Source organism: Aethalodelphis obliquidens, unplaced genomic scaffold, assembly GCF_003676395.1.
Source record: "Aethalodelphis obliquidens isolate GAN/ISIS:26980383/991018 unplaced genomic scaffold, ASM367639v1 scaffold17, whole genome shotgun sequence".
Lineage (NCBI taxonomy): Eukaryota > Metazoa > Chordata > Mammalia > Artiodactyla > Delphinidae > Aethalodelphis > Aethalodelphis obliquidens.
Genome location: NW_020837961.1, coordinates 11107550 through 11134838, shown reverse-complemented (window position 1 = coordinate 11134838; position 27289 = coordinate 11107550). Strand labels below are relative to the sequence as shown.

Below are 27289 nucleotides of genomic sequence, written 5' to 3'. Positions count from 1 at the left end.
AGAGTCTTATTTGAGGATCATATGATGTGGCATATGAGAGAGGATTGTTAAAGATACAATGCAAATAAAAGTTATATTAATTATAGCAATTATAATTTGTCCATTCAACCATAATATTTATGAACTCTTACTATGTGCAAGGTATATACAAGGTGCTAGGGATACAGTAAAAATATGTTTGTTTAAGCATAATAGGCATTAAGAACCAAAGTGTGTAACTGTTTAAATACAATTGTACTTAATTATATAGAGAATTAGAGGTCACTTAAAAGCATATAACAGAAGAATTTGACCTAGTCTGTTGGGAAACATTTTCCTATTGTTATAGGCTGAATTGTGTTCCCCTAAATTCATATGTTGAAGCCCCAACTTCCAATATCTCAGAATGTGACTGTATTTGGAAATAGGGTCTTTAAAGAAGTAAGTTAAAATAGCCCATTAGGGTGGATCCTAATTCAATCTAACTCGTGTCCTAAGAAGAAGAAATTTGGACACAGAGACATTAGGGATGCACATTCACATAGAAAAAGACATTTGAGGCCACAGCAAGAAGGTGGCCAACTGCAAGCCATGGAAAGAGGCCTCAGAAGACAACAAATCTGATGACATTGATCTTGGACTTGAAACCTTCAAAAATGTGAAAAAAAATGTGTTAGTTAAGTCTCCCAGTGTGTGATATTTTGTTATGACAACCCTAACAAACACTTATAAATTGTTGTTTAAGAGTCTCATGCTCTACCAACTGAGTTAGCTGGGTGCACGTAAATTATTGTTTACTATCTCAGTTAATTCATGGTCATGCAAGTTGCATACAAAGTGCATATTCCTTGCTGACTTGGTAACCCTATATCCTAGTTGTAGACCAAGTACAAAAAAGGAGAACATCTAGTTTGCAGTCCTATGTATTGGGTGGGAACAGTATTTCCACATAATTAACAATTCAACTGTGAGTACTACAACATTATATAAAGTAGTTGATGAATCTGGATTTATTAAGGAAGAGAGACTTCCCAGAAAGTTCTTTCTGATGAATGTAAATTTTGAGAGGGAAAGTTCAATGGACACTAACCAGTCTTTCAAAGGTAATCCTTTGTTCTTGAAAATCATCTCTAAGGGTCTCTTAGGGAGTGTATATATGCAACTTAATCCCATGTTCCTGGCAGCGGTTCCTTTAAGTCCGGCATATTCGTAATAATACTAGGAAGACATCACAAAGGGAAATCCTGATTGAATTTAATACCAACAGTATTCAATCCTAGAGCCATATTTGCAATGTTAACATGTTTGCTCTGTAATTTTTTTTCAGTACTTCTAAATATAAGCCTGTTTGATTTATACATTTTTAATAGCTCATCAGGCACAATTGTCAGTGAATGCTGCATAAAATTAAATCACTGTAGTTATTAGGCAAGATCTAAAAATTATGACTTATTTTCACATATATATGATATGTCTGAAATCAAAATATCTATGTTGAAATATCAAAATAGAGAATATCAAAACTAGAGAATATCAAAATATCAAAACTAGAGAATCTCTAGTCTCTTAATGTATGTAATAATGATTACTAACACCAAATGACAGCTTTTCTTTTCTTTTTCTTTTTCCAATTCAAACCCTTAAATAATGTCTTTTAACAGTGTCAGCAGCCTAAAATCTACCTTCATTTTTATGTTTATATATTGATGCCTTACCGTCATTGTATCTTGCCCTTTTTGCATAGGACAGGGGTTCTCAGTATTTGAATTTCATCTTATTTATGCCATGCCTTTCTTCCCATTTATTTAAATATCCTTGAGTGCTTGCAATGGTTACATCCCTAGTCTAGGGACTAAAAAGAACATAAAATTAATATAACATATAGAGTTTATAGATACCTTGAGTGATAGATATTTAAGATAAACATATGAACTCAGAACAAAATATTGTTCAAACCCTCTCATTTTCAAAGCATATATTATAAATGTATAGGTCTCTAAATTCCTCTTACCTACAGCTGTCCAACCTAAAAAGAGGAGGATCTATAATATTATTTATTATCTACATTAAAACTGAGATCCAGGTCAATAGCTGGCTTAAACAGGGAAGGCATATGTAAGAGACAAGAAGTCGATAGATATTTAGATAAAAGACAAGAAGTTTAAGCAGGGATAATATCATGAATTTAAGAGAAACGAATAAGCTTCAGGACAGTGAATAGATTAATATGGCTTGTATAGAGTTGTCTGCTTTTTTACTTCTTAGATTTCACCATCACCTACCCCTTTTCTTTAAACACTTTTGCATTTGTTAAATACCTTAAAATTTTTAGCAAGGCATTGCCAGTTCTGACATTCCTAATGTTATATTTAAATCGTATGTTCCAGCCCTGTCATTTTGAAAACAAGAAATGCTTCTATGATCAGGTATTAAAATGTCAATTTACAATTTAGAGTTTTTAGAAACAGGTTTTTTTAAAAAACTAAAGTACATAAAAGGTATTCAACAATCTATGGTAACTACTGTTTCTTGTCTCTTACTTTGTAAGTTTGACAGTATTTTTCAAAAAAAAAAAAATCAACCAGAGGATTATATCAAACATGAAAAAAAGAATTGGAAAAGCTCAGACACACACACACACACACACACACACACACACACACACAGAAAATAACAAAACCCCAGGAATATCTCTTTTGTGACATGGTTTCTTTAACTGATTAAAGCAATATAGGAAGAATAAAGATCAATTCTACCAGGATGTCTTTAAATATAGTCTATTTTTAAAGGTAGTACTCAAAGCAGAAAATTTTATTTTTCGGTTGGTTGGAATACTGACTGACTTAGAACTAAAATAAATTCTTTCTTCTATTTATTTTTCTCCTCCTCAATTCTCCCAAAAGGTATCTGGGCAAACAAACAAAAATTATAATTTCTATAAGAGAATACAAAATTCAATATTATGTTTATTCCTAAAATTACATTAGAGAGATTATTTTGAACAAGCAACTTCACAATATATTTCTACTAATTACAAATCCAAAGAATTCCAGGAAATTTTAATATTGTGGCTGCATCTTAGCTACCTGATGCTAATATTACTATTCAACTTTGGAGACAGCTCCATCTGCTTGTCGCTGTTTTAAAGACAAACTGATGGAAACATACTGTATAGCACGGGGAACTCTACATAATGTACTGTGGTGTCCTAAATGTGAGGGAAATCCAAAAGGGAGGGGATATATGTATATGTATGGCTGATTCATTTTGCTGTACAGTAGAAGCTAACACAACATTGTAAAGCAACTATACTCCAATAAAAAATAACTTAAAAAAAGAAGAAGAAGAAAATCAAGGTGGATCTTAAAAAAATTAAAAACATAAAGAATCTCTGTCTATATTTTAAAGACAATCTCCATAATGTTTGGATTTTGGCTGAATATGCCTGGGTAGTGCTGGGAGGCTTTTATTCTTTGCTGGATTATATCAGTTGTAGAAAAAAAGGAAGACAGTGAAAACTGCCTTCAGCTTGGAGCTAAAATGGGAATTAAAAAATGGCCTTTTGGACACTGACCTTTCCACATCTTAAGAAGATTGATGACATAATGTTTAATGGTGCTACTGCAGTACTTAACACCACATAATTCACTTTCGTAGCAAAGCAAATGACTTTTAAACTATCTTAAAAAAAGATGACATAGCTCAGGCCACCAGATCAAGATCTTTACTGCTACCCTTGAAGAGAGAAAAATATTTCTCCAGGGGAAAATGCTTTCACATGGATCATATTTGGCACCTGGTTTGCTATTTTCCACTGCATTTGGATCAATAGTAACTTGAATTAGTAAAAGGAATTCCAGACATAACTTCTAGTTGCCCAAATATATCACAATTCTTACTTTTTAAGTAATGTCAGACTATTAACAAATACTAAGGTGTGACTTTCCTAAGATATTTCAAATATTTCATATTACTGTGCCATTTTATATTTTTAATGATAAATATAACATTATCAATTCAAAAATGTGTTAATCTCAGAATTTTATACATATATACTTAATTTTATTAAAATCTTTAAAAATAAAAGGATAAATTCATGAATGTTACTTGCCTGACTAGATGACATGCCATTCGTATTAAAATGCATTACATTTAAAATTAGAAAAGATAGTCACCTACGTAGTTGTAAATAATAATCATATATGGACGTGCATTTTAAAATGTTTAACCAAGTTGGAATTTCATATCAGTTTGAAAATAAGCTTTTAAAAATGTCTTGAGACTATACATTTACATATAATATAGTGACAGAGCTGAAGATAATCAAATGAATATCTTAGAAACATATTATTATCCAAATCCACAGAATTAAATTCAGTTTGTTGAAATGTGACATCGATGTACAAATTGATATCATAAAAAAATCACATCAAATAAAGGTCATACTCTGGGTAAAGTCCAGATAGTTGTTTGTTAATATGAAGAAACATGAGGGAAAACGTTAATTTGGTGGTGAAACAAACATTTTTCCCCCTATTACCAATACCATTACAAATAGGAGGAAGGAAAGTTGAAGTTGCAGATTTTTTAATTTAACAACATGGAATTACATAAATAAATATTTTAAATGAAGTCAAAACATCTAAATGAAAACAATGTATTTCCTATTCTTAATCTTTGAAATGATTCACCTCAATATTCAGAGACTGTTACTAGTTGGCTTTTAAGTCTATAGGTCATTTGTTCAAATTTTTAAATAAAAATACCTAGTAAGGAAACAATACAGAATTCTCTTTTTCATTTGTTTGTTAGCGCTTTGATAGCATTTTGAGATAGTCTGACAAACCCATGCTTGCAAAACTGCTAAGAGTGATCTGTAAGACAGAATCACGTAAAATGGCCATTTTTGAATAGAATCACGTAAAATTGCCATTTTTGAAGGTTAAAATAATACTTCTAAGTCAATCCAAATTCTAGAAAAGAAGCATTTAAAACCGACTCTGTAGTTATTGTGAATTGTGCTTTCATGGCATTTTCTTTGGAACTATTCAAAAGTTCGGTAAAATGAGCAAAAGTCATCATGAATATATTAAAATTTACAATCACAACATATCTCAAGCTACTTATATATTAAAAGCAAGATATTATATTAATTCAAAATCTCACCAATAAAGTGTAAGGAGGAGGAGGGGAAGGGAGAGGGGGATAAGGAGAAGGGCGGGGGAGGAGAAAAAGGAAAAGAGACATTTATATAACCTTCAGTTTTCAAAACACTTTGGAGAATTACCTCATTTTATCTTTACAAAACGCTTGGAAAACCTTTATTTCCTATTCTGCTGAAAAACTCCTCCATGAAATTAAGCAGCCCCACTCTCTATCACTTCTTTTAGCACTAATCCACATTCTCTTTGAAGATGAAGACCTGAATCTCTCCACAAAACCAATTCCTCATCCTAAGCAATCCTACTTTCAACCCTCCAGGTCACCAACTTTCTTTCTCATTTTTCCTTTTTCCCCTTCATCATATATGATGTATACTGCCCTCTCTAGTTTGTAACTGTGTCTTTCCACATACATTTCCAAGTCTACCTCAAGAATATGCTATCTAATCACATAGGCTTAATAAACAAGTTATTAAACATCTTCAAATTATTATTGAAAAGAAAATAAACTTTGAATAAAATTGTTAGGGGTTCTACTAACAGTAACATGTATACACAATAATAAGGGAATTTGTGAAGCCTATTTTTGAATCTCAGATGGTAATTTTATAGATGAGGTAATATGTGAAAACAGATGTTGAGTACTTATTTATGAAAATAAATGTATGAGATAAAAATATAGATAATACATAAATAGGTGTTTTCCATAGTCTTGATTTTGTAAAATTATCATTCAAAGCACAAAGCCTTTTCAGATTTAAATTTATGATAATAAGAGAATAAAGACCCTAAGCGAATGAGAATTTGCAAAAGTATTATTTCAAAAGTAACATTCTAACAAAAATTAGGAGAGTGATCTGAGTATCAATAAACCCCAAATTCCTAACGAAAATATTTACTAAGAAAAAAATAAGAGCTTTACACAAATAATATAGTATAATTGTAAGCCCTCTGAGGACAATAATCATGTCTGAACATGATTCATTGTCATATATAGATCTGTAAACTGATAATAATGAAAAGTACAACTTTCCTGTTACAATGGATTCTTCATTCGTTCAATCAGTAAACATTTATGAAGTTTCTATACTGTACTAGGCATTAAGAATACCAAAATTAAATACATAAAAGTCCTTATACTTAAAATTAAAAATTAGCAATAACAATATATCATTCATTTTATGAGATAATTTTATCACATGATACAAAAAAATAACTTCTCTATGTATCTTAAAATTTTATTCATATATACAACTATAAAAGGTACATATCTTAAGTGTATGGCTCAATGAATTTTACATATGCCCTTGTAGCATATATGAAATTGTAATACGAAAAAATATGTATAACGCATTTAGATCAATATATAGAACATATCCAAATATCCTAATATACTATTGACAAATGTAGAAGTTATGTTTGAAGAACAAAAGCCCAACAGTAAAATTGTAAACAGTGAAAAATACATGAAAAATTGGTTTCAAATATTCTAAAAAATAAGAGTGCAGAAAGATAATTGTGCATTTAGAAAATCATGATACAGAAAAAATTTACAACGTCATTTATTTTACAATGTTGTGCTGAAAATTTTAATGTGAATTTCAATCACTTTGAAGATTTTCATCACTTTGAAATTTAAGATAATTATATTTAAACAGCATGAGAAGTAACTATAAAATTATATCAATATCGATTTCAAATATATAATATTTGATAACTTCAACTGATTATGTCTACCTATTTATTTGAGAAAGTATAAATTACTAGATTAGTGTAATAGTCATGGTAAAAGATTTTTGTTCCTGTTGTTTAAGCCAAAAAAAAAAAATCTTACAAAAAGTTATACTAGTCATTTGCCAATGCCCTTAGAAAAGAATAATGTTTAATGAAATATACAGATGGGTAGACACACAATAATATAGGATCAGAAGGCATAAAAAGGAGTCTTAATCCCTTTAGCTTTCTATTATCATGCATGAACAGCCTAACTGCAGAATGAGAAATACACATAGAATATTCACCGCCTTGAACAGAGGGTTTAACAGACCTTGGATGGGCATAAACCTTGCCAGCGTTACTTATCTGAAAGAAGCCCATATTCAACCTTTCTTTATTTAGGACTGAAACACTAAGGGCTAAGACTTAGTGAAAGGGTCTTCAGCATGAAAATATCTCTGCCTCACTCAAAACATTGCCTCCTTCATCCCCTTTTCCTTTTGCTTTTGTAACTTAAGACTCAAAATTGTATTCTTCATAGAACAAAATTCATGCACTGCAAATGGATACTCTTTTGCAACTCTGAACATCAGATAACTGTGAGAAAACAAAATCATTTGAGAAGGAACCTGAAGATTTTTTTTAGATATGTTTAAATTGTCATATGTGATAAAGTTATACATAGTCCATTTGAAAACTGTATTTAAAGAAAATTAATTACAATACATCCTTTGCACAACATTCAATTAAGTTCCTAAAAAAAATAATGATTAATGTTAACTGCAGAAAAAATAATCTGACCCTATGGCCAATCATACACCAATGACTTTTACCACTATTTCTTCAAATGACTTTTACCACTATTTCTTCACTTTCTAAATTGTTGTGTGTTCTAGATTTTACACATATGAAAACAAGAATTTATGCATTATATTCACTGATTTATATGTAAAGATTCTATGTATCACCCTCAGATTTACATGACCTTTTTCAGAAATAAAATGGAATATTTTTCATTTTTTCCATTAATTTTCTTGAGACAAGTGCCAAGTGTGCTCAATAATAAATGTTAGAGTTAAGAGTACAGTATGTAACCAAAGATTAAAACACCTTAATTATACCAAGATAGACCTTATGAACATGTCCCCTTAACAAGTTGAAAATAGCTAAAGAGAAGCAAAATAATAATAAAGCATATATTGGCAAAGACTGATGGCTGACTAGGTAATACGTACTTTCTTCTACATAGTAACAAAGACCTGATTTCATTAAAGATGACAAGGTCTCCACCAAAAAGACTACATTTCAAGCTTCCCTTCACACTAGGAGTGGCCAGTGAGATAAAAGTAGATGTTATTATGATGCTTATTAAAGAGCTTATTAAGAGAGAGAAGGTATCTGGCAGATGCCCTTTTGGCCTTTTCCCAGTGCTTATCTCCTGTTCAAAAAGAGGATGTCATAGCTGGAGATCGAGGCCATCTTCAACCTTGAGGATAGAAGCCATGTACTAATGATGGCTTAGTAGAATATAAGATACCATGTTTCCTGATGCTTTTATCAATTTAGGATTGCTAACTGCTAGATTTTTTTAATGCAAGAGAATAAACTCTCCTGTATTTAAGCTCTTACAGCCAAATTTCTGTTAGTAACATATGAATGTTTCCTAATTGATATAGAGTATAACAAGGAAATATAGGATTTATCCATTTACAGTCAAAACGTTATTTACATGTAAAGATCATATGAAAATGAAAGATAATGAAGGCAACATATTTTGGCCAAAAAACTTGGCTTGTGTCATTTGATAGAGGCATCCAAATGTAACCTAATCTTCAACATTGACTTTGTTCCAAAAAGGACGTTGATTAAGATGCACACATACACACACACACACACACTCACTCACATATTTATTATTTTAAATTTATAATAAAAAGTAGAATGTTTTTTTCTAATCCAATAGAAATTTACTAAGTTTTTCTCAAGTATCTCTAACAATTGCACCTTAAGGTAAGTTACATTTTAATATTAACTTACATTTTATACATACAATAAAATAAACATTTTCTGTGAGTAAAATGAAATGATTTTTGGAGGACTCAATAGGAAAGAAGGGTAAGAGTTTGAGACGAATAGATATAGAAGATGTGGTACATATATACAATGTATTATTACTCAGCCATAAAAAGGAATGAAATTGGGTCACTTGTAGAGATGTGGATGGATCTAGAGACTGTCATACAGATTGAAGTAAGTCAGAAAGAGAAAAACAAATATCATATATTAACGCATATATGTGGAACCTAGAAAAACGGTACAGATGAACCAGTTTTCAGGGCAGAAATAGAGACACAGATGTAGAGAACAAATGTATGGACACCAAGCGGGGGGAAGTGGCAGGGTGTGTGTGTGATGAATTGGGAGATTGGGATTGAAACATATACACTAATATGTATAAAATGGATAACTAATAAGAACCTGCTGTATAAAAAAATAAAATAAAATTCCAAAAAAAAAGCAAGGTAAGAGTTTGGGTATCACAATTAAGAGCTGGATAAATGGTCAATTCACTGAGAATTATGATTCCCTACAAAATGATGAGAATAGATTATCTTTAAAATAATCTTTAATAGATTATCTTTATTATAATAGATGATCTTTAAATATATCTTTAAGATATATTTCAACAAGTCGTGAAAACATACTACTAAAAAATTCACAGACATTCTGAATAGAAGGCATTGGAAGACAAATAATTAATATTGAAAATTTGATAAATAAAATGTAATCGTAGATTTTTTAAAAACTATAGAACAGCAGTGAATGTAGAAGTGAGCAGCAAAGGTTTTTGTTTGCTTGCTTGTTTGTTTGTTTGTTTTGAGGTGATGAAAAACTTTTCATTGAGAAGAGAACATGAGCTGCCTGTTGTAATTCAACACTGGGATGAGGGTGTAGATTAGAAGGGGAGGCATTTCAGATGGTTAAGCATGTGGGGCTGTCACGTGTTTAGGATGTTTAGCAGCATCCCTTACCTCTGCCCCATAGGTGCCAGCAGCATCCCTGGAGTTGTGACAACAAGATTGTCTGGACCTTTGCAGGGAGAATATAAAATGGGCTCCTTGTATTACTCTCCTAGGGATGCCGTAATAAAATATCACAGACTAGGTGGCTTAAACAACAGAAATTTATTTTTGCACAGTTCTGGAGGCTAGAAGTCCAACCAAGATTAAGGTTTGGTTTCTTCTGAGGCCTCTCTTCTTGGCTTGCAGATGACCATCTTCTCACTATATCCTCACACAGCCTTTATTCTGTGCATACACATCCCTGGTTTCTCTTCCTCTTCTAAAAAGACACCAGCCCTATTGGACAACAGCCCCACCCTTATGACCTCATTTAACCTTAATTACCCCTTTAAAGGCCCTACCACAAATATGGTCACATTGGGCCTTGGGGCTTCAACATGTGAATTTTGGAGGGCACAATTCAGTCCATAAAATCTCCTTTAAAAAGGAATGCACTAGGAGGGGAGGCTAACAAGAAAAGCAGTATCAGATCCATGAATATTGTGCTAATGATCTAATATTTCCCTCTTCAACATATGGGGAGACACTGATCAATTTTAAGCAGACTTGGACTTGAATGAGAAAAACTTGGAGACGGGGTGACTGATTGAGGTTCTCACATTAGTAAAAATTTAAAAGGAATGAGTATCTGAACTTAGGCAATAGGGATAGAAAAGAGGGGAAAATTAGGTATTTAGTAGATTTTTAAAAATTAATTAATTTAATTGTTTTTGGCTGTGTTGGGTCTTCGTTTCTGTTCTGCGAGGGCTTCCTCTAGTTGCAGCGAGCGGGGGCCACTCTTCATCGCGGTGTGCGGGCCTCTCACTGTCGCGGCCTCTCTTGTCGCGGAGCACAGGCTCCAGATGCACAGGCTCAGTAGTTGTGGCTCACGGGCCCAGCTGCTCCGCGGCATATGGGATCCTCCCACACCAGGGCTCGAACCCGTGTCCCCTGCACTGGCAGGCAGATTCTCAACCACTGTGCCACCAGGGAAGCCCCAGATTTTTTTTTTTAATATCTAGATCAAACAGGTAACTTAAAGAAAAGAAGTCAAGACAGTACTGGCAAATGTGATAAATGCTTAGAAACACAGAACCTTAGAACTGAAAAATATTTCAACACAATTTTAAGAATCTCCCATGCAAAGCAGGAATCTCTTTTTCAATATCTCTGATACAGACTTATCTAGTCTTTACATAAACACTTCTCAGGTCCACACTCAGCAATCTATTCCAATTTTTAACAGTTACTGGTTGAGCCAAACTTTCAATATTGCAAACATTTTTTAATTATGTGATGCAATTGTTTCACATATAATTCCCCACTCAGAATATGAGATCACTTCACACATATTTTCCCCTATGTCTTCCATAATTAAATTCTACAGTACCCAGAAAAAATTTTTCTTTAGCTCTGTTCAGGGATATACTAATATTCTACCCTCATTTACATACTCCTACAGTGAGTTTAGCTCATTATTCATTTTTTTAAAAGATTTATTTATTCATTCATTTATTTATTTTTGGCTGCACTGGGTCTTCGTTGCTGCACGCAGGTTTTCTCTAGTTGAGGTGAGCGGGGGCTACTCTTCATTGCAGTGCACGGGCTTCTCATTGCGGTGGCTTCTCTTGTTGCAGAGCACGGGCTCTTGGTGTGCAGGCTCAGTAGTTGTGGTGCACAGGCTTAGTTGCTCTGCAGCATGTGGGATCTTCCCGGACCAGGGCTCGAACCCATGTCCCCTGCATTGGCAGGCGGATTCTTAACCACTGCGCCACCAGGGAAGCCCTCATTATTCATTTTAACACCTTAAAGTTTTGTTTTTTCCCACATGTAGGTGGCAGAGCCTCTTTATTTTTATTTTTTTCGGCCGTGCCACATGGCATGTGTGGGATCTAGTTCCCTGACCAGGGATTGAACCCACGCCCCCTACATTGGGAGCACGGAGTATTAACCACTGGACTGCTGTGAAGTCCCAGAGCCTCTATCTTTTTATTGTCTTTCTATAAAAGTAGAAAGAACGATTCTTACAGAAGGATGGGGCAATATTTCAACATGAAGTGCTAACATTTCCTGCTAGCACATTTTCTCCCCAGGCAGTTTTTAGCAGACATTTAATTATAAAAACTAAAAACCAGCAATAAATAAATTCTAATTGACACTAACAATTTTAATATGCAACTTAATAACTTAATGCTCTTCTAGAACACACACATAAGCACACACCTATGCCCACACACTCACCCATGTGGGTGTGGGGGGAAGGTGGTGTGTGTGTGGGAAGTGTGTATTCCACACTAATTCTTTAATTCATGTATTAAGGGAAAATAACTACTAGAGATTCTTTGAGTGATAATGAGCAAATATCACTATATAGTACCATAACTTTGGGCTCATGGTTTGACCTAAAACATACAATATAGTGATTAATCTTCCTATCTTGTAAGAGTAAAAGGACCCAGTATTTCACAGAAGTTTATAAAGAGTCTACCTACATCATACATAGTACTCTTAAAACACATTTTGAAAGCTAATCTTTATGGTGATAAAATATTAAACACACACACACACACACACGCACATACATACCAGTTATTTTTCCCTCAGCCAATCTAAAAGGAATAAAAACTTTAATCTGAGCTTCTAAAGACATATCTCTTAATTTTACGGGATGATATGGCATTCCTACAACATGACAGGGATTAATTTTCTTCAATTATCTTCAGTGTGACGATTTACCTACAGAGTTACTCATTTATTAAACATAGTGCATACATTAACAAATATCCTTTACGCCTAATGACACTAGTAGCCTTAAAAAATGAATTCTGTTTTTGTAGTGGACATAAATCATTTTCTAGACTTGGACACAAGAAATGAACAGTGTGGAGGCTGACAGTTCTGACAGGGGACACCATATGTTGAGGCCAGTGATTAATCTGACAATTACTAAGCCCCTTTGCTGGTCCAAGATTTTAATGTGAAAAAAATAATTCAAGTTACAGAAAAGAATGAAAGTTATCAGAACCCTACCAAGTAGTCTAAGTATTTTGCTGCTAGCTGTATTCTAGCTAACTTTGGGTTGCAGAAACAAGAACCACAGGGCAGTTTCCTGGGCTCATGTATACTGAAAAGGCTCAAGTCCCTCTGAAGGATAAATAGGAAAACAACAACAACAACAACAAGTTTTTAGTTATAATTAGGATGAACTGTGGGAACGTGTACTTTTAGTTTGCTACATCAGGATGTCCACTTTAAGCATAGACCTCTGGAAAGGTAGCTACACAGAATTTACTATTCTCATTTAGAGATGATTAACCTGAGGCTCAATTTACTTGCACAGACCTGGCAGTTTTTCTGAGTCCAGGGGACTCTTTTTCTTGATCAAACCTTTTGCTTCTAAAGAAATGATCAAAGTGCAAATCTATAAATCTCCTGCAAAATAATTCACCAAAGGTATTGCTAAAAACACAGATTCCTGAACTCTACCCCAGGGTACAGAATCAAATTTCACATGGAAATTTGAGAACTACTGCTGTAGGAATTCCTAAATATTCTGAGAAATTTGAAGAAGAGAGTTTAATAATTCTGATTCTAATGACAACTCAGGGTTTACCAAAATGTGATATAGAGCCGGATAATATTGATCTTGGAGGGATTTAGAAAGAAAATTCTCCATAGCCTTACAGGCAAGATTGGTCTTCCCAGGCTCAATCTCCATATAAACTAGAATGAACATGAAATAACCACTGCTTACCTCTAAATAACAGACAGATTAGGAAACTGAATTGATATTTTCAAATAAGAATTTCTGACAAGACCAAACAAGACCAGGGTATTTTGAAAAATTCTGGAAGAAATGTGTACACCCTGAGAAACAATGCATTCTTTAATTCCTATTTTGTGTATGGGATAATTTCATTGTCAGTGAACATTACAAATAAGGGGCACCACAGTAGCATTCTCTGTCAATGATACCACAGTTCTCTAAAAATAAAGTATACCCAATAAAAGACTACTAAAAGGTTCACTGATGAGTTTCTTCAAAATCCTCAGTATACCCTGCAAGACGCTACATAATCTAGATCCCGCCTGTCTCCTCTCCCAGGACCACAGCTTGCTGACATTTTGTGGAGCCTCAGCCATTCTGCTTCGTTTTCAGATGCTCTCCCACCACAGCCAACACCATCCCTCCCTCTCCCTCTCCTCACAGCCAATTACCTTGGTTAACTCCTGCTTATTCTTTTGTCAGAGCATAAAGGGAGGCTTTACGTGGTTACTTCTACCTCTGCCTTGACTGAGCTGGATCCAGGCCACTTACATGTTCGTAGAGCCCTTGTACTGCCTCTTCACAGCACTTAATGCAATTAATAGTTATATTTATTATTTTTAATATATCTCTCCATTGCTTGCCTATAAATTCAAAGAAGTCAGGGACCGTGACTTTCTTGTTCAATATAGTTATTTCAGCACTTAAAAGTAAATGACAGGTAGCAGTGCTTATGCAATTTTTAAAAAATAAATGCCTGTGCAACTATATGTATAACTAAGACAAGATTATTTGTTTATCATCATACGTAAACTCTGAATTATACCTTAAATTTTATCCTCTAAAATTGGGTTTGTTTTCTTTTATTCCTCAGTAATTGCTAAATGGATAATAATGCATTGTGACCTCTTTAAAACAGACGTATTAAATTAAAATTAAAATAATTAGGATCTTGTAACTTTTTAATTTGTGTTTACGGAAAATGATTAAAAATCGTGATATTAACTAATCTCTTAATTTACATAATATTACTTGATAGTACATGATATATTTTTATTATTAGGGATTTACTCAATTTTAGGTACAAACATGAGCTGTAAAAGAGGGTAGAAAACTTGGTATACTATATTTTACATTTAATTAGCAAAGACAAGTGTCTTAAAATGCTTAACTCTCACCAAAAGTTCATGCTGGTTTAAAGACATGTTTATTTTTGTTACATTTTTGTGATAATATTTCTGATACAGTTACTACATTATGAGCATAGGGTCCATAAGTAAAATAAGATAAAGTGAAAAGATATAAATGGGCTTGTTAAATGATTTCCAAATCTTAGTAACCTAGGGAACTATAATATCTGTGAAATGGATTTGATGTTTCAAAAGATATTTCTCCTATGTTATTCTTTCAACTGACCCCAGAATGGCATTTCAAAGGGAATTACAAAGCAGTTAAACATCCACAATTCAATGTCCATACTTACTGGTGTTTAGTATAATTCAGAAACATATGGAAGCAGATTCATAATATTATAGATTATACTAGCTGTCATTTCATTTGATTGGATTTTTATCACACAGAATGGATATTTAACAAGTAAAGGTGACACAAGTGAATAAAAGTGAAGGAATATTCTGCTTGCAGATCATATAAACTTCCTTTGTGCTGAACTAATGAGTAGGTGATTTTTCTGGTATGACTTGACAGAGCATGTAAATTAACCAACAATATGAAGCCTTGGAGACTAAAGCAACGGCTGCAGTGGATGCTAAGGTTCAGAGAATGTAGCATCACCTTTCAGTAAGGTAAGAATTGATGTATATGCATCAGTGAGACTATGCTGCTGACCATAAAACAGGTCCCATGACAGAAACAGTAATACGGGCTTTTGCACACTGTGCTAAAATTTAAATTCTCTCCTTTTATTTTCCAGATGAAACGTGGGAAAATGGAGTTCAGTTTGCTTCAAATTGCCGGCGATCTCTGACTACATAATATTATGAAGAGACCACGGGCTCCAAACTTACAGGATGCATGATCTTTGATAAATAATTTTTCAAAGTACCTTGGTTTTGTTCTTAGTAAAATGAGATTAATAGCTACAACACAGAGTTGTGGAACAGAGTATTGTTTATGGATAAATGCAATACTGTGTCTAAGATAATGTTATCCTTTCATGAAAGGCTCTTAGTTCACCTACCATGTAACAATTAGATAAAGCTTTCCACTGCTGCTCTTGTTTTGCTGTATAAAATTCCTTTATACAGGTGGAGGTGGAATTCTCACTGTTGACTCAAGCTACATTGACTGCAGGGAGAAAAAGAGGAGGAGACAGGAAATCAAGTACAGAGGGGTAAACAGAAAGGTGAGAAAGCATTAGAACAAGGGAGAGTATTCCATATGAATGACAAGGAGATGCACAGGTACTGTTGCTAGATACTGGACTGGCTCCAACACCCATTTCACCCACTTTCTGTGTGTCTTTTTGTACAGTAGAGGCTGGAAGAGGATATCATTCACTTGCTAAGCTCCTTTGCTGCTAGGGTTTTCGATGATACTTATAGTCTTCCAATCAGATAGAATCAAAGAAGGTTTGGAAGGAGAAAGTGCAGCAGAGGCTGTGCTTTTGTTTTTACTTGCAAACATGGCCATGAAGGCATCTATTTTTTTCTTCAACAGCATTAACTAAGTTCCCAATGTCCGTAAGTCTGGTAACTTCTGAATTAAGTCTTCTACAGTTCTGAATCAGCAATATTAAAGGGTAGAGGTCTCTTGAGTGTAGTAGCTCCCTGACTAGGGGTGTATGTGGATCATGGTCCTGTGGAGTGATTCTTAATCCAGTGGTTTCTCATCAGAGAAGAAGCATTAGCTCCCTTGGGTAGCTCAGTTCAGTGGGGTGGCTTTTTGATTCATTCTTGAGAGCTCAATCAGTTTCTTCAACTCTACCAAGGCATTTAACAACCTGCCAAAAATCCCTGTTTATTTAAAATAGTTAAGTGGATTCCATTCTCTGAAACTGAATCATGCAGATGGAGAGTCTAATAAAGTTCCATGACAGTTATAACCAATGGAGGAATTATGTGGACAAGCAACAGCTTAGACCACGTGAAAGACACCACTTATTTGGTTAAGTCTTAATGTACTTTTTCTTTCATAAAACATTATGTTCTCACTCAAATAAAAAGAATGAAATACAGAAAAATGTTACTGATCACCCACCATATATGCTATATTAGGCAATGTACCGTGATAGCAAGAAGAAAAAATACAGTACTACTTTAAATGAGCTCACAGTCTACATAGGGAGGAACACATCCGTAAGAATTTTAAATATAAGACAGAGTGTGGAATCACAATGAAGTAAGAGTGCTCTAACAGCACAAAGGAAAGGGAGTGATTGCGTCTGTAGTGATGAGGGAAGTATGATAGCATTTCTTGTGATTCTAGTGATTGCAATCTTTGGGGAAAAGGTTTCTCAAAATGGGATCCACAAAACCAGTTCTCCAAGATTAATAGGTTCTTTATAAATAAAGTATCTCTGTAATATGTTTGGAGGAACTGGGTTAAACCTAAATATGTTTTGTTTTCCTAAAACTATTTAGAGCCTTTAATAGCTAATGTATGTTGGATGTCTCCAAAAAAGGAACATAATCCACAGTATTTCATACTTTTTCTTGACAAAAGAATGCAATTTTCATGGACTGTCAAGAGTACTATTCTAAAGAACACACCTTGAAAATAAAATGTGACATAAGGTAAAGAATAGAGATTCTTATGAATACAGAAAAATGGCTATTGTATATGTAATGCCCTAAGAAAACTCAGACCAGGATAAATGCTCACTGCTCTAATTAGTTAGTTGCTAAACTGAAATGTATTTTCAATGCCATGCTAAGGAATTTGGAAAATATTCTGCATTCAAGAGGAAGCCATGGAAATTTGTTTTTTGTAAAAGAGTGAAGGGTAAAAGGGAGCCACAGTTTAGGATAATCATGTTGCATTAAGGTAACATATAACTACCAGTCCTGATGGAATGGCAGCTCTGGAAACCAAAAGATATATTTTTCGAAGGCAGAAGGATGCCTGTGCACTTGATGTGCTGGAGGAAAATTTGTAATGCAAAACACACCTATACACACATGCACACACATACAATACTAGCAAAACAGAAGTCTGTGTATCAATTTCTCAAAAATGCCAGAAACTTATTGCAGGAACTTTCTTGAAAATGCTTTGGAGTTAAACATAAAAACTATTTGATTTCATGGCATTGAAATTAAAGGTTTTCTTTTCCACAATTTTTTTTAGTATTGCTAATTATGCTTTACTAAGGTAAAAATATTTCACTTCAAATATTTTTAAGTACACAAACAACAGTTAAATACTTCAAAGAATAAAATAAACATCTAACACTCACTGAATCCTAATTATGTACAAGCTGCTATTTTAAATGATTTTTATACAGTAACTATTTTGTCTTCAAAATAACCTTATGAATAGGTACTATTACTATCTCAATTTTATGGACTGTGAAACTGAAGCTTTGGGGAATCTACTCCCTTATTCAAAGTCAACACTGTCTGGCTACAGGTGAAGTTGCTATAATAAAGAGAGACAAACATACAAAGGCTTGAATAAGTTTCTCATCCCAGAGCTCCAGTCAGATAAGGAGTGCAACTTTGCTCCACAAGATCATCAGGGATCCAGAGTCCTTCCATCTAGTGGTTCTGTCATCCTTGGGGTGTTGCCTTTACTGGTATGACTGAAGTGAGCTCTTCACCACAGTGTCCACATTCCAACCCACTGGAAGGATATAAGAGCACTGGAGGGCAAGGAGGTACTTTAAAAGGGTGAGAACCAGAATCTGCCTACATCACTTCCTCTCAAACCCCACTGGCCATAACTTAGTCATACGACTTTCCCTAGGTCCAAGGTAAGGTGAATGATTACCAAAAATGAGTAAGAGAATGAATACTGGGGACAATTAGCAATCAGACTTCAAGAATCTTAGTCAATCACCTGGGGTCTCATCTACTAATTAATAGGTCTGAGATACAAACCCAGTTCTATCTTACTTAACTCTCAGCTGATATTCTATACCTAAAACCAACCTGTGAAATAAGTATTTTAACCAGATTAATAGACGTCACTTATGATGAGAGAGATGAAGTTATCTTTTTAGGGTCAGCAACTATTCAGAACCATTGCAATATATGAAACTATGTCTTTGGTACACAATAATTATTTTTAATCATATTGAATACATTTTTCTCTGATTAGCAATGCATTACTCTTTATTTTGTTTTTTGTTTTGTTTTGTTTTGTTTTTGGTATGCGGGCCTCTCACTGTTGTGGCCTCTCCCGTTGCGGAGCACAGGCTCCGGACGCACAGGCTCAGCGGCCATGGCTCACGGGCCCAGCCGCTCCGCGGCCTGTGGGATCTTCCCGGACCGGGGCACGAACCCGTGTCCCCTGCATTGGCAGGCAGACTCTCAACCACTGCTCCACCAGGGAAGCCCCGCATTACTCTTTAAATCATACATATGACTTTTAGAACATTTTGTGCTGTACAGATATATCACTCCATTCAACCCCTTTATTGACAGAATCCCAATCCTCTGTGAAAGTGTCTTCTTTCTATCTATGAGAAGTTGACTATAGGTCTCTAAAAAGAACCCTCTTTGTGATTCTTTTCTGGGAGAAAATTTAATTTGACTAATGTTATTTCAACTTATAATAGCTTTTCCAGGAGAATGTACCTCTATAAATCCGAGGATTACCTGCATTGACAGTAGGCAATGAAACCTAACTCCTGGAGCTCACCAGTCAAATGTTGCTGAAGCTTTCAATGAAAGAGAATCGGTATGCAAACTGGATGACTTAGGCATATAATGGCAATCTCTTTCCAGGTCAGTATCTACAGAAGTGCATATGAAAATAAAAGTTCTCTCCTGAATCCCACTAAATTTAAATTTTATCAGAGAGGCAAGGATCACACAGAAAGGGCCAAGATTAAATTTAGAATAAAGCAATCTTGTACATCCCTTGAGCTTCCACTACTAGTGATGATAGCAATCGGGGGTGCCTCTCTGTGCTGAGCTGAAGTGGATAAAGTGAGGGCGCTGGTCTTTCTATCTGGATCCTTTCACAACTACTAAAATGCGCTTTTTAACTTTCAGGTACATTAGTAGTGCCATAAAGAGTTGAAATCTCTTTTTATATCATTTTAGCAGTCATTTGGCTGTATCCCAGGTCATTGTTTCTTGTATGCTACAGTAAACCTCTACCTAGAAGTGTCAGGCTGTGAGAAGCTATCAGCTGTCTGCATGGCTGACAGGACTCCAAAAAAATACTCTGCCTCACACACCAGAAAAGCTCTCTGCTTCATTAAATAGTAGCAACGGCTCTTCTTAAAGATCAGTGAAAACTTCCAAATACATTTTGTTAATTCTTACTCATAACATGTATTTTTAACAATGCATGTAACAATGAGCTTGGGTATTGATTTTTAATGAAAAATAATGCTCAAATTTATCCAAGTAATTTTCTTTTATGTTTGTGACCTTCATCTGAAATTAGTCCCCAGTATTCTATAATTTTTAAATCTCTAACAAAGAAAGGCATATATACTGATGACTAACACTTCCTTTATTTTTGTCTTAGTTCATTATATAAATTTAAAACCACAAGAAAACTAGTGTAAGATTGAAAGTATAAGCAGGTGCTTTGTTTTCAGAAGACTACTTAATATATTTCCAAATATTATAAGAATTATTATTTAGGTCTATAAAATGATATCAAGTTCTGCTACTTAGTTTGTAGCTTTCCAAGCTCACAAATTTTTTAAAAGTGTTATAAAGAGGTAACGAGATATTATGATGGTTATACATACACAAGCAACATGTATTATGTACAAATTCTTCTAATAGATTTGATATATTTATTAAAATAATTCCAGGGAATTTCCAGTCTCCTGGGCTTTAGCATTAAGACCTTTAAATCCAATTCCTTTGGCTTGATTTCTACTACAATTACTATGTGAATTCTTTTATTCAGATGTTCATTTACTCAACAAATGTCTAATAAACAATCACATGTCAGGTATTGTGCTAGTACTCAAGAATACAATGATGGGCAAAGAAGACATGGATCCCTTTCATGTCTTTTAGAGCCTAGTAAGAGCTACAAATATTAACAAAATACTTACCCATGTATAAAAATACAAATTGTGTTAAGTTCTATAAAGAAAAAGTATAGATGCTAACTGGGGGTATACAAGGTGTAATGATTTAATCTGTAGCTAGAGAAGGCTCCTTTGAAGAAGTGTATGAGTCTCTAAAATTTGCAAAAATGATGTGTGTGACATGGTAGGGCTGGCTAGAAAATGTGAGCTGTTAGATAAGGATGAAAGAGGGTCCATACTCTGAACTTGGGAGCACTAGACTTCCAAAGAACAAATTCTAAGATACTGAGCTTGAGCTTCCGCTATTTAAATTTGGGATGCTCTCCTAATCATTCAGTAAGAAAACAACTTAAAAACCTATTTTGTTTGTTTTTAATTTTTGACGAGGCAAATGAAGGGCCAGGTTAAAGAATGTATTTGTTAGCCTCCCTGCAGCTAGGCAAGACAGTGGGACTTAATTTTAGCCAGTGATGTGGTGCTAAATTGTCAGGTATAAATTACAAGAAGAGTCTTTAAAGGAAAGGCTAGAATATGGACATGAGGGCTGGAGCACAAGCATCCATCTTGGACTCTGAGGTGATGCCATGTGCAGAGGATACTGGGGGAGAAAGATCTAAGGAGCCTTGTTCCCTGATGTGTCCACCCTACCATGCTAAACTTACTGCCTCAAATATTTTTTTTAATAAGAACAACATGAATTTACTCTATCTCTTACTTTCCATTCTCCACTCAGCAACCAGAGTGACTCTTTTTAAAGTTACATGACATTATGTCTCTTTTCTGTTTAGAACCCAAAATTTTTCTAATCTCAGACTAAAATACAAAGCTTCAAGCCCTTCAAGGTCCCTTGTAATTTGGTCCAATTTACCAATGCTCTCCCTCTTTCACTGTGTTGTAACCCCCACTAGCCCCCTTTCTAGTCCTTAAACAGGAGTAAGCATGCTCCTGCCTCAGGGTCTTTGCACTCGCTATTCCTTCTCTTAAAAAGCTATTCCTTCAATAATCCTATGGCTAACTCCTTCATGTAATTCACATCTCTATTCATTAAAAAAAAGAAAATGTAAGTGCCTCTGTGACCATTCTAAACAAAATTACAGCAAACATATCACTCTGCCTTATTAAATTTCCTCTTCTGTCTTATTTCTCATAGTACCTATCACTCACTTCCTTCTTTTCTTCCTTCCTTCTTTCTGTCATTTATATTTCTTTCTTCTACGATTAATTGTAAACTTAGAACAACAATGACTAGAACCTAGAATAATATATAAAACATTTGTTGAATACAAGAATAAAAACCTTTATAAAGTTCACTCTAGTTCAGTACAGGTTACAGATTGTTACAACAGCTAAAATAAAAGTTCATGTTTTCTTGTAACCTACCAAAGCTGATGCTTTCCTGTAACCTACCTAGATTTAAAGAGGAAAAAAGCTTTTGTAATTTTATATCCACTCAAAGTCTACTGATAGTACTTTCCAGCTACTAGCACCAACCAGCCCATGCTTGTATAACACAATACCTCAATAACACTGTAGGGAACTTACTAACGCTCATTAGAAAAGAGAAACAGTGTGTGAGAAGAAGACATGGAGACAAGGTAAGATATTTTTCAGAATTGGGAAGAAATAGAGAACAGCAAGGTCTTGGAGACTAGACAGAATCCCCTAGTGTTAGTCTTATTTTAAAAAAGACCCTAAGGTATCAGAAAAAAATAGCAATCATACCTACATGCATTACAATTTAAGTATCCCCTGTCTTGCCTACTTCTTTAGAGAGTCTTTATTCATTCAACAAATATGAATGGATCTCAAGGCAGTGAGGGTAAATTGTGAGCAAAAATAGACACAGAACTTGATATATGACTATTTCAAGGAAAAATCACACAGGTAGGAAATCACTACGATTTATGATTTCATCATATTTCATCTTCTGAAGTTGAGTTATGAAAATATACACAGATGACTAAAGAAGTTTATGCAAAAATATTAATGAGGTCAATTTTGACAAACTGAATTTCTAAAATAAAAAGATATAAAATATTCTTTTCATTTAAACAAGGAAATGGAATTAGGATAAAGTGAAAGATTAAAGATTCTACTGCATTTAAAGGAGTATTCATTTGAATCTACATTAAAGCTCAATCTATTTAGAAGAAAGGTAAGATATAAATATATTCACTATAACATGGCTTTAATATTTTTAATCAGAGTAAGTGATTAGTGTTCCTCTCAGCCTGGACAGTACCATAGAAGCACCGTTAAAACTTAGCATTTGTTATGTAGAAAGCTTAAATTCTGTCTTATTTCTTCAAGTAAAAGTCAGGAATTTGGCATTTTCTTGATTTCAATGACATGATACCTTTCTTAGAACCCTTGGCTGAGGAAGTGGCTGATTTCAGTTCCTAGCTGTATTTGATCTTTCCTCACCAGCTGTGCATTCTTGACAGAGAGAAGAGAAGGAGGAGAAGGTACAGGTAGTGGAGGAGTTAGTCTATTCATATTTCATGAGACCTTCCCTGTGAGCCCTGCAGTTGCCACCAAAGCACATGCACACATAGTGTCCCTCACACTCCAAGGACCACTGACACAGAATAAGGGTCAAGGTATGCAGCATGACAGACTCTTGGAAGTCTGCATTTTAGTAGCATTTAGACACAAAATATTTGGTCACTTTTGACCTCAACAACTCCTTGAGGCTATGGGCTAGACCACACAGGAATTGTCTACTATTCATCATGAATGCTGTATCATAAAAATATCAATTCTCTTTCTTATATCTGACTAAACAGAGCTATGAAGAAACCAGAACACAGAATGAAAATCTGAAAATACAGTGAAACAGCATAAATAGGTGGTTGTTACTTTCCTACTCTAATCAGTGTTGCCTATTATAAAAATCCACACAAGAATAATCATAATTTATAACATAAAAACTAGAAAATAATGTGATCTTTATTTAACATGAATGCATTCTAGCGTAAGACAAACAGAAAACCAATTCTAGAAAACCTTTTTCTTTCTCACTAAGGTTTGCAGTGATCAAAGCTTCGATAAAAAATAATGGGTCCAGTATAAAATAAAGTTAAAATGGGCATTCATTCAATACATGAAATATAGGTTCATGTAGAGTTGCCATATAGTGGATTTAATTAATAAGGACAATTTAACCACTTCTCCATATAATCAATTGCCTAGCATCATGAAACCTAAAGACTACTGCATCCTATTAGTGTAATAACCTGTCTTTTTAATGAATGTTAGTCACAACAAAACTTGATCATCTAGAACCTCATGATCAAGTGGACTCATAGATATCTGTATATTTTTTAAGAACAAATTAAGCTCAAAATATTACTGCCTAATAGCAGATGTGATTCAAAAGCTTGAAAGAGAGCATAACATAAAAATGCGCTTTTTAGTTTGCAACAGTTCTTCCTGGCTGCCATAGGTTGGTGTCTCCCAGGAAACAGACTGTGAAATGCAGGTGTCAATGTGGGAGATTTATTAGGGTACCCGATTTCAGGCGCACAAGGAGAAGGGACAGGAATGGACAGAGCTGTAGGCAAAGCTGTGGTGCAGTCACAAGGCCTAGGTCAACCCTCAGGGAGATCTGAGGCTAGCTAGGGTGGGGCAAAGGGGCTTTGACATTCTGCTCCCATGCTGACTGGTCACTGGATGTGGAAATAACCCTAAATCCTAAGCATTTCCCAAAAAGGACAGCTTTTGGCTAGACAATCTTTCCACCAGCTAGGAGAAGAATTCTTTCAGTCCTGAAGAGAGATCTGTGCTGGTACAGTGCAGCATCCATAAAACTTGCTTCTTCAAATATTAATTAAACACGTTCTATGTATAAGTTACTATTAGTAGAGGAATCCAAGCCTTTTAATACAAGTTCCTCTCTCCAGGAGCTTGACAGCATAGACAATACATATGTACACATATAGAATATACTTAATATTACTCTTAACATTAAGTACATTGATATCAATATACTTAATTAACTCAACAGTAACTCTTTAGAGACACAGATGATAAAAATCAAAAACAATAATATATAGAAAGGAGGAGGCCATCTGCATATGGGAAGTATTGGGGAAAATCCCTCTGTATTGATTTAGGACTATAAAAATAAATAGGATTTTAACATGAGGGAATGAGGGGAAAATATTAACAAATAAAGAACAGTGTTAGCAAAGGCATGCAAGTAAATGTGAAATGGGACCTGTCAGAGAATGAGCCACAAGGCCAGTCTGACAAGAATATAGGTTATATAAAAACAGTTTGTGGAGGTAATATTATAAAGGGAAACTGGTGCACATTTGAAAGTATAGGTTTTATTGGAGGTTTTAATGATCTCCACTGAAAGATCACTACCTGTTTGTTTATGAATAGATGGAAGGAACGATATTTTAAGATATGACCTTTTCTCTAACTAGTATAGGCAATTGACCTTTCCCAATAATTCCATGTATTTTTTAGAAAGCTGTCCCTAGAGTAGACAATCAAAATGTTTTCTTTTGCTGGTGGGCCTCTTAACAGGCTGTTATTTAAAGGACCTAAAATTTTTTAATTTTTAAATTAAATCAAAACTATTTTTTATTGGTTCTCCTAGAAAGAGTAATTTACTTTAAATAGTCCATATTTGTTTTCAGATTGGAGTTCTTGTACCAAATTTCCCCATTCTTTTGTTGCTATCCAACATAGCGTTTTAAAATAATATGCTAAATTTCACACATGATTGAAGTATAGGAACACGCTTCAATCTATGTAGGTTAAGTCTATCACTTACGGACTCAACTAACATTGGAATAAGACTAAATACTTTGACTAAAATATAGTAAGTAAAAATAAACCTCCAAGGCCATAAATATCAACTACTGGATTCTGAGTAGTACTAATACTGCTACCATTGTTATTGATAGATGATTTTCAATGAGCATTGTCCAATTAAGAGACTGGACATTTGTAAAGGATTTATCCTCTTTAATCTTCATAATATTATGACTCAGGAACTGTTTTTATTCTAATTTTTCAGATAGTTTTTCATATAAGTGAATTGCCAGAGCCATTAGTCATCAGTGAAGTCAGGATTTGAACTCAAGTTCTTTATCGGAAATATATCATCCCTATGGAGTACATAAAGAAGTTGAGGCTTATAGGATTAAGGAATTCATCCTGTTGAAGTAAGGGCTATTTGTCTCAAAAGATCACACTTATTAACTATTAGGCTATCTGGTTTCACGTAAAAATTTATTTAACAAGCATTAAAATACAGATGTTGTAACAACAAAAAAAATGGCTCATGTGAGTTTCCAAATATGTACAGAACACAATCCCAACCAAAAGCAAAGAGGCACTGGTGTATTCTGCATATCACCAACTCATTATTATTCATTTCCATTCCCTGAGATAATTATATCATATCTTGGTCTTCAAACCTCTAACACTTGTCCGCCTATTCTCAGCTGATGATTCTGACAGATACTTTGAAAAAAAGAGAAGCAATCAAGAGAACAGATCTTTTTCCCAACACCAGATCTGCCAGGCTACCTACATTTATAAGCTTTCATCTGACCTCCTTATTGAACTTAATAAGTATTTGTACATTTATCTAAAAGCATCTAATGTACATGTACTCTGGATCCCATCATCTCTAATCTACTCAAGCCTTTTAGGTCCTGAAGTTATCTGTCCTCTTTCTCATATCATCAGTGTTCACCTTTGCATCTTTTTTCTTTTAAGTTTTCTCTTGATATAATGTTCCTCTTGTGCTTCTCTACTTCCATTCACAGAAAAAAAATCCCAAAAAGGATCATCAATATTTGTCAATTCCATTTGATCTCAATCCCCCACCCTGCCACACACATAACCCTTCTTCTTTTCAAGCCCTTTCCTGTTGGGAATTTGCCCCGCTACTCCCACTAAAATTCTGTTGCAAAGGTCACCACAGACCTCTATCTTGCTTAAATCCAATGGTTAATCCTTTTTATCAACACATTCAACTTTTCAGCATGATTTCACGTAGTTGACTACTCTCTGCTTCCAAAAATATAGCTTTTTGGCTTCCAGGAAAAAACAGCCTTCTGCTTTTCATTCTGCCTCAATGGCTGCTTCTTATGAGTAACATTTCTTGGCTTTTCTTCCTCCAATCAACTCTTAAGTGTTACTGGCCCTTGAGCTAAATCTATGGCCCTCTACTCTTCTATATTATACTCTCTTCATAGATGATTTCACCTATTCTCAAGGCTTTAAACATGATTTTTATGTTGTGACTTCTAATTTTACATATTCTGAACTGACTTCTACATTAGCTTCAAATCATAAACAACTGATTTCTTCTCAGCTCTCCTTTGACAAGACAAAAGAGAAAAGCAGTCCCTGACATCCAGGATGTTTCCATTTTTCTCAATATTCACAACCAGTC

General features: G+C 34.4%; 1 protein-coding gene across 2 annotated transcripts in view; it reads right to left on the bottom strand.

Moving 5' to 3' along the window:
- GRID2 (glutamate ionotropic receptor delta type subunit 2) overlaps positions 1–27289 on the bottom strand; it is a 1355750-nt gene that overhangs the window by 933126 nt on the left and 395335 nt on the right. The gene's annotated exons all lie outside the window — the stretch shown is intronic.